The sequence below is a fragment of the Bufo gargarizans genome, chromosome 6, assembly GCF_014858855.1.
Source record: "Bufo gargarizans isolate SCDJY-AF-19 chromosome 6, ASM1485885v1, whole genome shotgun sequence".
NCBI lineage: Eukaryota > Metazoa > Chordata > Amphibia > Anura > Bufonidae > Bufo > Bufo gargarizans.
The window spans coordinates 235,884,263-235,901,600 of NC_058085.1; the positions used below are offsets into that span (position 1 = coordinate 235,884,263).

The following is a 17,338-nucleotide window of genomic DNA, read 5'->3' on the forward strand; positions in this document are numbered from 1 at the left end:
CTGCTCTACAGCATAGGTTACCTGTCATACATGACAGCCGGCCACTCATCTGCGCATGCATCCCCTCGTGTACTCTAACGCTGACGTCATTGAGGGCGACGCTTCCTTCGGCCATTTTGGGTAATGGCAACTGGAGTGCGTTCTATTGGAGGGTTCCCTCTACTGGCCGCGGCTGGTGACGTCACACACACCATCATTTACAGCTGCTTTATATGTGCTGGAGTGACAGGTAGCGTCAGTTCCTGCATGTTGTCAGTCATACGTAGTGTACCTTCATTGTGGGTATACACAGAGAGAGGGGCGTAGTGGGCAGATATAGGAGGCTATACTGGGAAGCATAATGGGTGTCTGGGCTGAAGCTAGTCAGGTAGGTGTGGGGTGTAGCGGTGGATGCTGGCGGAGGTGCTAGTGGCCTCTTGCTGGGTTACAATTAGTGTGGGATGAATGGGGCAGTGCCGGGACAGAAGGGGTTTAGGAAGGATATTTGGCACAGCATCATAGGGTCTGAGGGGGATAAGTACACGGGCAAAGGGCCGACAAGTGAATGACAGCAGGGGGCTCAGGGGGTGTAACTGCAGTGTGGTGGGTGGGCCCTGTAATGCCATCAATGACTGGGAGCCAAGACCTGGTGCAGGTCCTTCCCTTATGTCAGTGGAGGCTCCACTCCTGGTTTTGGATCACAATGACTGATGGAAAGCACTGACATACATATAGGGCTGGGCGATTATGGCAAAAAGAATCATCTTGATCATTTCAACTTTATGGACCATTATCATCTCAATAATTTTTTCTCTGAAGGGGTACACTGTATATAGAGGGTGTGCACATATCCATTACAAGGAGGACTGGAGGGTATATAATGTATATAGAGGGAGGACTGGAGGTGGGTGTCTATATCAATTGCATACCCTCCTCCCTTTAAATACTCTATATACCCTTCTCCAGTCCTCCCTCTATATACACTCATCCCTCTATATACCCTTCTCCAGTCCTCCCTCTATATACACTCCTCCCTCTATATACATTATATACACTCCTCCCTCTATATACATCATATACACTCCTCCCTCTATATACACTATATACCCTTCTCCAGTCCTCCCTCTATATACACTCATCCCTCTATATACCCTTCTCCAGTCCTCCCTCTATATACACTCCTCCCTCTATATACATTATATACACTCCTCCCTCTATATACATCATATACACTCCTCCCTCTATATACACTATATACCCTTCTCCAGTCCTCCCTCTCTATACACTATATACCCTTCTCCAGTCCTCCCTCTCTATACACTACATACCCTTCTCCAGTCCACCCTCTATATACACTCCTCCCTCTATATACATTATATACCCTTCTCCAGTCCTTCCTCTATATACATTATATACCCTTCTCCAGTCCTCCCTCTCTATACACTACATACCCTTCTCCAGTCCTCCCTCTATATACACTATATACACTCCTCCCTCTATATCCACTATATACCCTTCTCCAGTCCTTCCTCTATATACACTATATACCCTCCTCCACTCCTTCCTCTATATACACTATATACCCTCATCCACTCCTCCCTCTATATACACTCATCCCTCTCTATACACCCTTCTCCAGTCCTCCCTCTATATACACTCCTCCCTCTATATACACTATATACCCTTCTCCAGTCATCCCTATATATACACTTCTTCAGTCCTTCCTCTATATACACTATATACCCTCCTCCAGTCCTCCCTCTATATACACTATATACACTTCTTCAGTCCTTCCTCTATATACACTATATACCCTCCTCCAGTCCTTCCTCTATATACATTATATTCCCTGATCCACTCCTTCCTCTACATACCCTCCATCCAGTCCTCCCTCTATATACATTATATACCCTCCTCCAGTTCTCCCTCCATATACACTATATACCCTCCTCCACTCCTTCCTCTATATACACTATATACCCTCCTCCAGTCCTCCCTCTATATACATTATATACCCTCCTCCACTCCTTCCTCTATATACACTATACACCCTCCTCCAGTCCTCCCTCTATATACATTATATACCCTCCTTCCTCTATATACCCTCCTCCAGTTCTCCCTCTATATACATGATATACCCTCCTCCAGTCCTCCCTCTATATACATTATATACCCTCCTCCAGTCCTCCCTCTATATACACTATATATCCTCCTCCAGTCCTCCCTTTATATACACTATATGCCCTCCTCTAGTTCTCCCTCTATATACATTATATACCCTCCTCCAGTCCTACCTCTATATACATTATATACACTCATCCAGTCCTCCTCCTATATACATCATATACCCTCCTCCAGTCCTCCCTCTATATATCCTCCTCCAGTCCTCCCTCTATATACATTATACACCCTACTCCACTCCTCCCTTTATATACACTACAGGTCCTTCTCAAAAAATTAGCATATTGTGATAAAGTTCATTATTTTCTGTAATGTACTGATAAACATTAGACTTTCATATATTTTAGATTCATTACACACCAACTGAAGTAGTTTAAGCCTTTTATTGTTTTAATATTGATGATTTTGGCATACAGCTCATGAAAACCCCAAATTCCTATCTAAAAAAATTAGCATATCATGAAAAGGTTCTCTAAACGAGCTATTAACCTAATCCTCTGAATCAACTAATTAACTCTAAACACCTGCAAAAGATTCCTGAGGCTTTTAAAAACTCCCAGCCTGGTTCATTACTCAAAACCGCAATCGTGGGTAAGACTGCCGACCTGACTGCTGTCCAGAAGGCCATCATTGACACCCTCAAGCAAGAGGGTAAGACACAGAAATAAATTTCTGAACGACTAGGCTGTTCCCAGAGTGCTGTATCAAGGCACCTCAGTGGGAAGTCTGTGGGAAGGAAAAAGTGTGGCAGAAAACGCTGCACAACGAGAAGAGGTGACCTGACCCTGAGGAAGATTGTGGAGAAGGACCGATTCCAGACCTTGGGGGACCTGCGGAAGCAGTGGACTGAGTCTGGAGTAGAAACATCCAGAGCCACCGTGTACAGGCGTGTGCAGGAAATGGGCTACAGGTGCCGCATTCCCCAGGTCAAGCCACTTTTGAACCAGAAACAGCGGCAGAAGCGCCTGACCTGGGCTACAGAGAAGCAGCACTGGACTGTTGCATGTAATTCGGAAATCAAGGTGCCAGAGTCTGGAGGAAGACTGGGGAGAGGGAAATGCCAAAATGCCTGAAGTCCAGTGTCAAGTACCCACAGTCACTGATGGTCTGGGGTGCCATGTCAACTGCTGGTGTTGGTCCACTGTGTTTTATCAAGGGCAGGGTCAATGCAGCTAGCTATCAGGAGATTTTGGAGCACTTCATGCTTCCATCTGCTGAAAAGCTATATGGAGATGAAGATTTCATTTTTCAGCACGACCTGGCACCTGCTCACAGTGCCAAAACCACTGGTAAATGGTTTACGGACCATGGTATTACTGTGCTCAATTGGCCTGCCAACTCTCCTGACCTGAACCCCATAGAGAATCTGTGGGATATTGGGAAGAGAAAGTTGAGAGACGCAAGACCCAACACTCTGGATGAGCTTAAGGCCGCTATCGAAGCATCCTGGGCCTCCATAACCCCTCAGCAGTGCCACAGGCTGATTGCCTCCATGCCACGCCGCATTGAAGCAGTCATTTCTGCAAAAGGATTCACGACCAAGTATTGAGTGCATAACTGAACATAATTATTTGAAGGTTGACTTTTTTTGTATTAAAAACACTTTTCTTTTATTGGTCGGATGAAATATGCTAATTTTTTGAGATAGGAAATTTGGGTTTTCATGAGCTGTATGCCAAAATCATCAATATTAAAACAATAAAAGGCTTGAACTACTTCAGTTGGTGTGTAATGAATCTAAAATATATGAAAGTCTAATGTTTATCAGTACATTACAGAAAATAATGAACTTTATCACAATATGCTAATTTTTTTAGAAGGACCTGTATATACCCCCCTCCTGTTCTCCCTCTATATACATTATATACCCTCCTCCAGTCCTCCCTTTATGTACACTATATACCTTCCTCCGGTTCTCCCTCTATATACATTATATACCCTCCTCCAGTCCTCCCTCTATATACGCTATATATCCTTCTCCACTCCTCCCTCTATATACATTATATATCCTCTTCCAGTCCACCCTCTATATACATTATATATCCTCTTCCAGTCCACCCTCTATATACATTATACAGACGTGGACAAAATTGTTGGTACCCTTTGGTCAATGAAAGAAAAAGTCACAATGGTCACAGAAATAACTTTAATCTGACAAAAGTAATAATAAATTAAAATTCTATAAATGTTAACCAATGAAAGTCAGACATTGTTTTTCAACCATGCTTCAACAGAATTATGTAAAAAAATAAACTCATGAAACAGGCATGGACAAAAATGATGGTACCCCTAACTTAATATTTTGTTGCGCAACCTTTTGAGGCAATCACTGCAATCAAACGCTTCCTGTAACTGTCAATGAGACATCTGCACCTCTCAGCAGGTATTTTGGCCCACTCCTCATGAGCAAACTGCTCCAGTTGTGTCCGGTTTGAAGGGTGCCTTTTCCAGACTGCATGTTTCAGCTCCTTCCAAAGATGCTCAATAGGATTGAGGTCAGGGCTCATAGAAGGCCACTTTAGAATAGTCCAATTTTTTCCTCTTAGCCATTCTTGGGTGTTTTTAGCGGTGTGTTTTGGGTCATTGTCCTGTTGCAAGACCCATGACCTGCGACTGAGACCAAGCTTTCTGACACTGGCTAGTACATTTCTCTCTAGAATTCCTTGATAGTCTTGAGATTTCATTGTACCCTGCACAGATTCAAGACACCCTGTGCCAGACGCAGCAAAGCAGCCCCAGAACATAACAGAGCCTCCTCCATGTTTCACAGTAGGGACAGTGTTCTTTTCTTGATATGCTTCATTTTTTCGTCTGTGAACATACAGCTGATGTGCCTTGGCAAAAACTTCGATTTTTGTCTCATCTGTCCACAGGACATTCTCCCAGAAGCTTTGTGGCTTGTCAACATGTAGTTTGGCATATTCCAGTCTTGCTTTTTTATGATTCGTTTTCAACAATGGTGTCCTCCTTGGTCGTCTCCCATGTAGTCCACTTTGGCTCAAACAACGACGGATGGTGCGATCTGACACTGATGTTCCTTGAGCATGAAGTTCACCTTGAATCTCTTTAGAAGTCTTTCTAGGCTCTTTTGTTACCATTCGGATTATCCGTCTCTTAGATTTGTCATCAATTTTCCTCCTGCGGCCACGTCCAGGGAGGTTGGCTACAGTCCCATGGATCTTAAACTTATGAATAATATGTGCAACTGTACTCACAGGAACATCTAGTTGCTTGGAGATGGTCTTATAGCCTTTACCTTTAACATGCTTGTCTATAATTTTCTTTCTGATCTCTTGAGACAGCTCTTTCCTTTGCTTCCTCTGGTCCATGTCGAGTGTGGTACACACCATATCACCAAACAACACAGTGATTACCTGGAGCCATATATATAGGCCCAATGGCTGATTACAAGGTTGTAGACACCTGTGATGCTAATTAGTGGACACACCTTGAATTAACATGTCCCTTTGGTCACATTATGTTCTGTGTTTTCTAGGGGTACCATCATTTTTGTCCATGCCTGTTTCATGAGTTTATTTTTTTACATAATTCTGTTGAAGCATGGTTGAAAAACAATGTCTGACTTTCATTGGTTAACATTTATAGAATTTTAATTTATTATTACTTTTGTCAGATTAAAGTTATTTCTGTGACCATTGTGACTTTTTCTTTCATTGACCAAAGGGTACCAACAATTTTGTCCACGTCTGTATATCCTTCTCCACTCCTCTCTCTATATACACTATATACCCTCCACCAGTCCTTCCTCTATATACACTATATACCATATTCCAGTTCTCCCTCTATATACATTATACAGGTCCTTCTCAAAAAATTAGCATATTGTGATAAAGTTCATTATTTTCTGTAATGTACTGATAAACATTAGACTTTCATATATTTTAGATTCATTACACACCAACTGAAGTAGTTCAAGCCTTTTATTGTTTTAATATTGATGATTTTGGCATACAGCTCATGAAAACCCAAAATTCCTATCTCAAAAAATTAGCATATCATGAAAAGGTTCTCTAAACGAGCTATTAACCTAATCATCTGAATCAACTTATTAACTCTAAACACCTGCAAAAGATTACTGAGGCTTTTAAAAACTCCCAGCCTGGTTCATTACTCAAAACCGCAATCATGGGTAAGACTGCCGACCTGACTGCTGTCCAGAAGGCCATCATTGACACCCTCAAGCAAGAGGGTAAGACACAGAAAGAAATTTCTGAACGAATAGGCTGTTCCCAGAGTGCTGTATCAAGGCACCTCAGTGGGAAGTCTGTGGGAAGGAAAAAGTGTGGCAGAAAACGCTGCACAACGAGAAGAGGTGACCGGACCCTGAGGAAGATTGTGGAGAAGGACCGATTCCAGACCTTGGGGGACCTGCGGAAGCAGTGGACTGAGTCTGGAGTAGAAACATCCAGAGCCCCCGTGTACAGGCGTGTGCAGGAAATGGGCTACAGGTGCCGCATTCCCCAGAAACAGCGGCAGAAGCGCCTGACCTGGGCTACAGAGAAGCAGCACTGGACTGTTGCTCAGTGGTCCAAAGTACTTTTTTCGGATGAAAGCAAATTTTGCATGTCATTCGGAAATCAAGGTGCCAGAGTCTGGAGGAAGACTGGGGAGAGGGAAATGCCAAAATGCCTGAAGTCCAGTGTCAAGTACCCACAGTCAGTGATGGTCTGGGGTGCCATGTCAGCTGCTGGTGTTGGTCCACTGTGTTTTATCAAGGGCAGGGTCAATGCAGCTAGCTATCAGGAGATTTTGGAGCACTTCATGTTTCCATCTGCTGAAAAGCTTTATGGAGATGAAGATTTCATTTTTCAGCACGACCTGGCACCTGCTCACAGTGCCAAAACCACTGGTAAATGGTTTACTGACCATGGTATTACTGTGCTCAATTGGCCTGCCAACTCTCCTGACCTGAACCCCATAGAGAATCTGTGGGATATTGGGAAGAGAAAGTTGAGAGACTCAAGACCCAACACTCTGGATGAGCTTAAGGCCGCTATGGAAGCATCCTGGGCCTCCATAACACCTCAGCAGTGCCACAGGCTGATTGCCTCCATGCCACGCCGCATTGAAGCAGTCATTTCTGCAAAAGGATTCCCAACCAAGTATTGAGTGCATAACTGAACATAATTATTTGAAGGTTGACTTTTTTTGTATTAAAAACACTTTTCTTTTATTGGTCGGATGAAATATGCTAATTTTTTGAGATAGGAAATTTGGGTTTTCATGAGCTGTATGCCAAAATCATCAATATTAAAACAATAAAAGGCTTGAACTACTTCAGTTGGTGTGTAATGAATCTAAAATATATGAAAGTCTAATGTTTATCAGTACATTATAGAAAATAATGAACTTTATCACAATATGCTAATTTTTTGAGAAGGACCTGTATACCCTCCTTCACTCCTCCCTCTATATACCCTTCTCCAGTTCTCCCTCTATATACATTATATATCCTCCTCCTCTTCTCCCTCTATATACACTATATACCCTACTCCAGTCCTTTCCTGTATACATTATATACCCTCCTCAAAATTAAACAAACAAGATGTGCTTTAACTGCTGACTGTCCGCTTTAGTTTACGGGTATTTACATCAAAATCAGGTGAACGGTGTAGGAATTACAACAGTTTGCATATGTGCCTCCCGCTTGTTAAGGGACCAAAAGTAATGGGACAATTGGCTTTTCAGCTGTTCCATGGCCAGGTGTGTGTTATTCCCTCATTATCCCAATTACAATGAGCAGATAAAAGTTCATTTCAAGTGTGCTATTTGCATTTGGAATCTGTTGCTGTCAACTCTCAAGATGAGATCCAAAGAGCTGTCACTATAAGTGACGCAAGCCATCATTAGGCTGAAAAAACAAAAAACAAACAAACAGAGAGATAGCAAAAACATTAGGTGTGAAACAACTGTTTGGAACATTCTTAAAAAGAAGGAACGCACCGGTGAGCTCAGCAACACCAAAAGACCCGGAAGACCACGGAAAACAACTGTGGTGGATGACTGAAGAATTCTTTCCCTGGTGAAGAAAACACCCTTCACAACAGTTGGCCAGATCAAGAACACTCTCCAGGAGGTAGGTGTATGTGTGTCAAAGTCAACAATCAAGAGAAGACTTCACCAGAGTGAATACAGAGGGTTCACCACAAGATGCAAACCATTGGTGAGCCTCAAAAACAGGAAGGCCAGATTAGAGTTTGCCAAACGACATCTAAAAAAGCCTTCACAGTTCTGGAACATCCTATGGACAGATGAGACCAAGATCAACTTGTACCAGAGTGATGGGAAGAGAAGAGTATGGATAAGGAAAGGAACTGCTCATGATCCTAAGCATACCATCTCATCAGTGAAGCATGGTGGTGGTACTGTCATGGCGTGGGCATGTATAGCTGCCAATGGAACTGGTTCTCTTGTATTTATTGATGATGTGACTGCTGACAAAAGCAGCAGGATGAATTCTGAAGTGTTTCGGGCAATATTATCTGCTCATATTCAGCCAAATGCTTCAGAACTCATTGGACGGCGCTTCACAGTGCATATGGACAATGACCCAAAGCATACTGCAAAAGCAACCAAAGAGTTTTTTAAGGGAAAGAAGTGGAATGTTATGCAATGGCCAAGTCAATCACCTGACCTGAATCCGATTGAGCATGAATTTCACTTGATGAAGACAAAACTGAAGGGAAAATGCCCCAAGAACAAGCAGGAACTGAAGACAGTAGCAGTAGAGGCCTGGCAGAGCATCACCAGGGATGAAACCCAGTGTCTGGTGATGTCTATGTGTTCCAGACTTCAGGCTGTAATTGACTGCAAAGGATCTGCAACCAAGTATTAAAAAGTGAAAGTTTGATTTATGATTATTATTCTGTCCCATTACTTTTGGTCCCTTAACAAGCGGGAGGCACATATACAAACTGTTGTAATTCCTACACCATTCACCTGATTTGGATGTAAATACCCTCAAATTAAAGCTGACAGTCTGCAGTTAAAAGCACATCTTGTTCGTTTCATTTCAAAACCATTGTGGTGGTGTACAGAGCCAAAAATGTTAGAATTGTGTAGATGTCTCAATATTTATGGACCTGACTGTATGTACACTATATACCTTCCTCCAGTCCACCCTCTATATATACTATATACCCTCCTCCAGTCCACCCTCTATATATATATACTATATACCCTCCTCCAGTCTACCCTTTATATACACTATATACCCTCCTCCAGTCCACCCTCTATATATACTATATACCCTCCTCCAGTCCACCCTCTATATACACTATATACCCTTCTCCAGTCCTCCCTCTATATACACTATATTTTAAGAAAGAGTCGATAGAGTGGCTCACCCCCCAATGACTGTGGATAGGTGCTTGAACCTAAAATTGAATCACCCTATTCAATACATAAACACTAAACAAATTTAAATGGATAGGTAAGCACTCAACCACCGTGGAGCAGGCACAATATTTAATATAGGGTACAGGTACAATAAAATGGAATAAAATACACTCTAAAATTGCTAAAATAGAATAAAACTAAAACACACTGTAAGGCTACATTCACACGTCAGTATTTTTCTATATCCCGAATTTCGGTCCGTTTTTTGCGGATCCGTTGTTCCTGAAAATGTTTCCGTATGTCATCCGTTTTTTGCGGATCCGCAAAAAACGGAAACATGTATAAATTTCACAAAGCAAATAAAGTTGTTTGGATTTCCTTAAAAAAAAAAAAAAAAGTGAATAAGTGATTTCTGTGGGCAGGATTTAATTTCCACTAACGGATTCCGCATAAAACGGATGACATACGTGATGACATACGAATGTCATTCGTTTTTTGCGGAACCATTGACTTTGTATTGTACCAGGATTCGATTTTTGCGGAAAAGAATAGGACAAGTTTTATATTTAATCGGACATGCGGAACGGAACAACGGAAACGGACAGCACACATTGTGTTGTCTGATTTTTTCCAGGACTCATTGAAAATAAATAGGTCCAGAACTGGTCCTGATCTGTTCCGCAAAAAACAGAACAGATCAGGAAAGAAAAAACGGACGTGTGAATGGACCCTAAAACTGGCTGGGAATAAGGTGCAAATTTGAATTCACGTTACAACAGATAATGTCCTTTTCAACTGATATCAATGTTGAATGGCCGACACCTGTGTCCTTTGATGTAGCGTTACATCTCAAAAATCGTGAAAAAAAATCGCAAGTAGCAATAGTCAGTTGGTATATAGGGAGTCAGTGGTTGCTACTAGACACCCGCCTAACCTGTTGGTAAGGGATCCTCACATTAGCTAGTGTGCATTCAAATATATTTTCGGGTGGGTTGTTACTTATATTGGCGGCAACCTTTACGTTTGGATATAACGTTGCATCCACCAAAATCGCATCCGAAGGGTGAAAACTTTCTTGCAATTGCCTTCACTGCCTCTCTGTCCCACTCTGCATGCAGTTTCTGCGAGAGTTGGAGTACAGGTTCACCGATTCAGGTCTCTCCTTGCCTTTGCTGTTCAGATTATTGAAAGATCGTATCCTTAGGTAATCGTAAGTCGCATGGCCATGCTTCAATTGTTTGTGGAATCTTTCATAGCATCGGTATCCAGCACCATTAGAGACTTTAACTCTACGATTATCTAAGGATACGATCTGGGACAGAGAGGCAGTGAAGGCAATTGCAAGAAAGTTTTCACGGGAACACAGGTACAAACCCACCCTGAGAATATACACCGGAGCGCACACCAGCCAGTGTGAAGACTACATATCAACAGGTGGGGTGAGTGCTCAGTGAGCAATCGATTATCCCCATAATACCATTATAGTGCGGCAACATAATAATTTCAGCCCCCTTCAGATGCGATTTTGGTGGATGCAACGTTATATCCAAACGTAAAGGTTGCTGCCAATATAAGTAACAACCCACCCGAAAATATATTTGAATGCACACTAGCTAATGTGAGGATTCCTTATCAACAGGTTAGGCGGGTGTCTAGTAGCAACCACTGACTCGCTATATACCAACTGACTATTGCTGCTTGCGATTTTTTTCGCGAATCTTTTCGCGATTTTTGGGATGTAACGCTACATCAAAGGACACAGGTGTCGGCCATTCAACATTGATATCAGTTGAAAAGGACATTATCTGTTGTAACGTGAATTCAAATTTGCACCTTATTTCCAGCCAGTTTTACAGTGTGTTTTAGTTTTATTCTATTTTAGTAATTTTAGAGTGTATTTTATTGTACCTATACCCTATATTAAATATTGTGCCTGCTCCACGGTGGTTGAGTGCTTACCTATCCATTTAAATTTATATACACTATATACCCTTCTCCAGTCCACCCTCTATATACATCATATACCCTCCTCCACTCCTCCCTCTATATACATCATATACCCTCCTCCAGTCCATCCTCTTTACATACTATACAGTATACCCTCCTCCACTCCTCCCTCTATATACACTATATACCCTCCTCCACTCCTCCCTCTATATACATTATATACCTTACTCCAGTCCATCCTCTATACATACTATACAGTATACCCTCCTCCCTCTATATACATTATATACACTCCTCCCTCTATATACATCATATACCCTCCTCCACTCCTCCCTCTATATACATCATATACCCTCCTCCAGTCCATCCTCTTTACATACTATACAGTATACCCTCCTCCACTCCTCCCTCTATATACATTATATACACTCCTCCCTCTATATACATCATATACCCTCCTCCACTCCTCCCTCTATATACACTATATACCTTACTCCAGTCCATCCTCTATACATACTATACAGTATACCCTCCTCCCTCTATATACATTATATACACTCCTCCCTCTATATACATCATATACCCTCCTCCACTCCTCCCTCTATATACATCATATACCCTCCTCCAGTCCATCCTCTTTACATACTATACAGTATACCCTCCTGCACTCCTCCCTCTATATACATTATATACACTCCTCCCTCTATATACATCATATACCCTCCTCCACTCCTCCCTCTATATACATCATATACCCTCCTCCAGTCCATCCTCTTTACATACTATACAGTATACCCTCCTCCACTCCTCCCTCTATATACATTATATACACTCCTCCCTCTATATACATCATATACCCTCCTCCATTCCTCCCTCTATATACACTATATACCTTACTCCAGTCCATCCTCTATACATACTATACAGTATACCCTCCTCCCTCTATATACATTATATACACTCCTCCCTCTATATACATCATATACCCTCCTCCACTCCTCCCTCTATATACATCATATACCCTCCTCCAGTCCATCCTCTTTACATACTATACAGTATACCCTCCTGCACTCCTCCCTCTATATACATTATATACACTCCTCCCTCTATATACATCATATACCCTCCTCCACTCCTCCCTCTATATACACTATATACCTTACTCCAGTCCATCCTCTATACATACTATACAGTATACCCTCCTCCCTCTATATACATTATATACACTCCTCCCTCTATATACATCATATTCCCTCCTCCAGTCCACCCTCTATATATACTATATACCCTCCTCCAGTCTACCCTCTATACATACTATACAGTATACCCTCCTCCACTCCTCCTTTTAGAGATATTACAGTGATCCCTCAGGTCTCAATATTTTTAACATATAATGGTCTTTTCTGACCCATCGTAAGTTGAAACCAGACTTAGGCCTCATGCACACAACAGTATTTTTTCACGGTCCGCAAAAACGGGGTCCGTAGGTCCGTGATCCGTGACCGTTTTTTCGTCCGTGGGTCTTCCTTGATTTTTGGAGGATCCACAGACATGAAAAAAAAGTAGTTTTGGTGTCCGCCTGGCCGTGCGGAGCCAAACGGATCCGTCCTGAATTACAATGCAAGTCAATGGGGACGGATCCGTTTGGCGTTGACACAATATGGTGCCATTTCAAACGGATCCGTCCCCATTGACTTTCAATGTAAAGTCTGGAGTCCCTTTTATACCATCGGATCGGAGTTTTCTCCAATCCGATGGTATATTTTAACTTGAAGCGTCCCCATCACCATGGGAACGCCTCTATGTTAGAATATACTGTCGGATATGAGCTACATCGTGAAACTCAGATCCGACAGTATATTCTAACACAGAGGCGTTCCCATGGTGATGGGAACGCTTCAGGTTAGAATATACAAAAAAACTGTGTACATGACTGCCCCCTGCTGCCTGGCAGGTGCTGCCAGGAAGCAGGGGGCAGACCCCCCCCCCCCCTGTTTTTAACTCATTGGTGGCCAGTGGGCTCCCCCCCTCCCTCCCCTGTAGTTAACTCGTTGGTGGCCAGTGTGCGCCCCCCAGCCCCCCCCCCCCCTCCCTCCCTCTATTGTAATAATAGCATTGGTGGCAGTGTGCGCCCCCGCCCCCCCTCCCTCCCTCTATTGTAATAATAGCATTGGTGGCAGTGTGCGCCCCCGCCCCCCCTCCCTCCCTCTATTGTAATAATAGCATTGGTGGCAGTGTGCGCCCCCCCTCTATTGTAATAATAGCATTGGTGGCAGTGTGCGCCCCCCCCCCCCTCCCTCTATTGTAATAATGGCAATGGTGGCAGTGTGTGCCCCCCCCCCCCTCCCTCTATTGTAATAATAGCATTGGTGGCAGTGTGCACCCCCCCCCCCCCGATCATTGGTGGCAGCGAAGTAGAAGCATCATACTTACCTGGCTGCTGGCTGCTGCGATCTCTGTGTCCGGCCGGGAGCTCCTCCTACTGGTAAGTGACAGGTCTGTGCAGCGCATTGCTGTCACTTACCAGTAGGAGGAGCTCCCGGCCGGACGCAGACATCGCAGCAGCCAGCAGGTAAGTATGAATCTTCTACTATTGCTAAGGCTAAGTAACCATGGCAACCAGGACTGCAGTAGCGTCCTCGTTGCCATGGTTACCGATCGGAGCCCCAGCGATTAAACTGGGACTCCGATCGGAACTCCGCTGCCACCAATGATCTGGGGGGGGGGAGAGGGGAGGCCGCACACTGCCACCAATGTATTAAAAGAATAGAGGGAGGAAGGGGGGGCGCACACTGCCACCAATGTATTAAAACAATAGAGGGAGGGGGGGGGGGCGCACACTGCTACAAATGTATTAAAACAATAGAGGAAGGAGGGGGGGCGCACACTCCCACCAATGTATTAAAACAATAGAGGGAGGAAGGGGGGGGCGCACACTGCCACCAATGTATTAAAACAATAGAGGGAGGGGGGGGGGCGCACACTGCTGCCAATGTTAATGCAATAGAGGGAGGGAGGGGGGCCGCACACTGTGCCACCAATGCTATTATTACAATAGAGGGAGGGAGGGGGGGCCGGGGGGGGGGGTGCGCACACTGTGCCACCAATGTTATCATTACAATAGAGGGAGGGAGGGGGGGCGCACTGGCCACCAATGAAATTTAAACTGGGGAGGGAGGGGGGTCTGCCCCCTGCTGCCTGGCAGCCCCGGATCTCTTACAGGGGGCTATGATAGCACAATTAACCCCTTCAGGTGCAGCACCTGAGGGGTTAATTGTACGGATCACGGCCCCCTGTAAGAGATCGGGTGCTGCCAGGCAGCAGGGAGCAGTCATGTACACAGTTCGTTGTATATTCTAACTAGAAGCGTCCCCATGACCATGGGAACGCCTCTGTGTTAGAATATACTGTCGGATCTGAGTTTTCACAAAGTGAAAACTCAGCTATGAAAAAGCTTTTATGCAGACGGATCTTCGGATCCGTCTGTATGAAAGTAACCTACGGCCACGGATCACGGACACGGATGCCAATCTTGTGTGCATCCGTGTTCTTTCACGGACCCATTGACTTGAATGGGTCCGTGAACCGCTGTCCGTCAAAAAAATAGGACAGGTCATATTTTTTTGACGGACAGGATACACGGATCACAGTCTCGGCTGCAAAACGGTGCATTTTCCGATTTTTCCACGGACCCATTGAAAGTCAATGGGTCCGCGAAAAAAAAAGGGAAAACGGCACAACGGCCACGGATGCACACAACGGTCGTGTGCATGAGGCCTTATTGAAACATACAATGTCTCAGACTCAGATGCAACCAATCAAGGACACTTCTCTGGTAAACTAGCTGGATTAGTTGCTAGTTACCAGCTGTTTCTGTGTAAGGACATGTTTTATCTGTCTTAGTTATCTGCTTATTTTCCTTAAATCTTTATTTTATCTTATATTGGATGACATTTTGGGGCTTTGGAACCAATTACTCAACATACAATGGTCGCCCTGCAACTAATTAATATTGTAACTTGAGAGACCACTGTATATACCCTCCTCCACTCCTCCCTCTATATACATTATATACCTTCCTCCAGTACACCCTATATATACATCATATACCATCCTCCCTCTATATACATCATATACCCTCCTCCACTCCTCGCTCTATATACATTATATACCTTCCTCCAGTCCATCCTCTATATACATCATATACCCTCCTCCACTCCTCCCTCTATATACATCATATACAGTCATGTGAAAAAATTAGGACACCCTTTGAAAGCATGTGGTTTTTTGTAACATTTTTAATAAAAGGTTATTTCATCTCCGTTTCAACAATACAGAGAGATTAAAGTAATCCGACTAAACAAAGAAAACTGAAGAAAAGTCTTTTCAAGATCTTCTGTAAATGTCATTCTACAAAAATGCCTATTCTAACTGAGGAAAAAGATAGGACACCCTTGCCCCTAATAGCGAGTGTTACCTCCTTTGGCTGAAATAACTGCAGTGAGACGATTCTTGTAGCCATCTACCAGTCTTCGACATCGGTCTGAGGAAATTTTACCCCACTCCTCAATGCAGAACTTTTTCAGCTGTGAGATGTTTGAGGGGTTTCTTGCACGTACAGCCCTTTTCAAGTCACCCCACAGCATCTCAATGGGATTCAAATCTGGACTTTGACTTGGCCATTCCAGGACTCTCCATTTCTTCTTTTTCAGCCAATCTTTGGTTGATTTACTAGTATGTTTTGGGTCATTGTCATGTTGCATGGTCCAGTTCCGCTTCAGCTTTAATTTTCTAACTGATGGTCTCACATGTTCTTCAAGCACCTTCTGATACACAGTAGAATTCATCGTGGATTCTATGATGGTGAGCTGACCAGGTCCTGCTGCAGCAAAGCAGCCCCAAACCATGACACTTCCACCTCCATGCTTCACAGTTGGTATGAGGTTCTTTTCTTGGAATGCTGTGTTTGGTTTACGCCAAACATGTCCTCTGCTGTTGTGTCCAAATAATTCAATTTTGGACTCATCTGTCCAAAGAACATTATTCCAGAAGTCCTGGTCTTTGTCAACTTTATCTCTGGCAAATGTCAGTCTGGCCTCGATGTTTCTCTTGGAAAGCAAAGGTTTCCTCCTTGCACACCTCCCATGCAAGTTAAACTTGTACAGTCTCTTTCTGATTGTAGAGGCATGTACTTCTACATCAACAGTAGCCAGAGCCTGCTGTAGTTCTCGAGATGACACTTTAGGGTTTTTGGAGACCTCTTTTAGCATCTTGCGGTCTGCTCTTGGGGTGAACTTGCTGGGGCGACCAGTCCTGGGCATGTTGGCAGTTGTTTTGAAAGCCCTCCACTTGTAGACTATCTTCCGGACAGTGGAATGGCTGATTTCAAAATCTTTTGAGATCTTTTTAAATCCCTTCCCAGACTCATAGGCTGCTACAATCTTTTTTCTGAAGTCCTCTGACAGCTCTTTTGCTCTCACCATGGTGCTCACTCTCACTTCAACAGTCAGGAGCACACCAAACTAAATGTCTGAGGTTTAAATAGGGCAAGCCTCATTCAACATGCAGAGTAACGATCTACTAATTATGTGCACCTGGTGTGATATACCTGTGTGAGATCTGAGCCAATTTAAGAGGGAATACATGTGAGGGTGTCCTATCTTTTTCCTCAGTTAGAATAGGCATTTTTGTAGAATGACATTTACAGAAGATCTTGAAAAGACTTTTCTTCAGTTTTCTTTGTTTAGTTGGATTACTTTAATCTCTCTGTATTGTTGAAACGGAGATGAAATAACCTTTTATTAAAAATGTTACAAAAAACCACATGCTTTCAAAGGGTGTCCTAATTTTTTCACATGACTGTACCCTCCTC

General features: G+C 43.4%; 1 protein-coding gene across 1 annotated transcript in view; it reads left to right on the plus strand.

Annotated features, from left to right (window-relative positions):
* Positions 1–203: 203 nt before the first annotated feature.
* Positions 204–17,338, plus strand: part of LOC122939801 — a 114,303-nt gene continuing 97,168 nt past the window's right edge. The window contains exon 1 of the mRNA XM_044295956.1: positions 204–229. The gene's annotated coding sequence lies outside the window, so the exon portion shown is untranslated. The remainder of the gene's footprint in view (positions 230–17,338) is intronic.